We start from the raw sequence: 592 nt of genomic DNA, 5'->3' as shown, positions 1-592 counted from the left end.
CAATCAGTGTCGTCCCTGCTTACTTCACGTTGCTCTAAGTCATACCGTCATTTCCCTCTCCACTACTCCATTATTAACCATATGCATATGAACACTAACCGCAGTTAGGTGATTAAATCTTTTAATCATATTTACCATGCTCGGCCCACCTTAAGTCATCTCCCTCAGGAATGCTTCTTGTGGGTCCCGATCTTACGTTAACACGTAATATAAAGGAAATACATCCCACCACTACGACCATCGCTGAATACCCTGGACGGTCCCAGACCAAGCCTCTTACGGTCAGCCGATCTCGCTACGTGGTATCCTGGGTTCCTTTCTGGGCAGCGCCCTAAATCACATCATAACCAAAAGGGTAACGTCCCTACCACTACGACCATCGCTGAATCACCCTGGACGGTCCCAGACCAAGCCACTTACGGTCAGACGATCTCGCTCCGTGGTATCACGTATCCTTTTCTGGGCATCGCCCTAAATCATACATCCTTCTCGGATTACTTTCTTTAAAATTAATTTCCGAGTTTGACTATTTAATTCCAACACCTTGAATACTTTACTTTTTAATTCAATTACGGTGTACCAAAGTAGTTTA

This window comes from Lupinus angustifolius, chromosome LG11, assembly GCF_001865875.1.
Source record: "Lupinus angustifolius cultivar Tanjil chromosome LG11, LupAngTanjil_v1.0, whole genome shotgun sequence".
In the NCBI taxonomy this organism is placed as follows: Eukaryota; Viridiplantae; Streptophyta; class Magnoliopsida; order Fabales; family Fabaceae; genus Lupinus; species Lupinus angustifolius.
The sequence above is the reverse complement of the archived record's forward strand: the minus strand, read 5'-3'. Positions refer to the sequence as shown.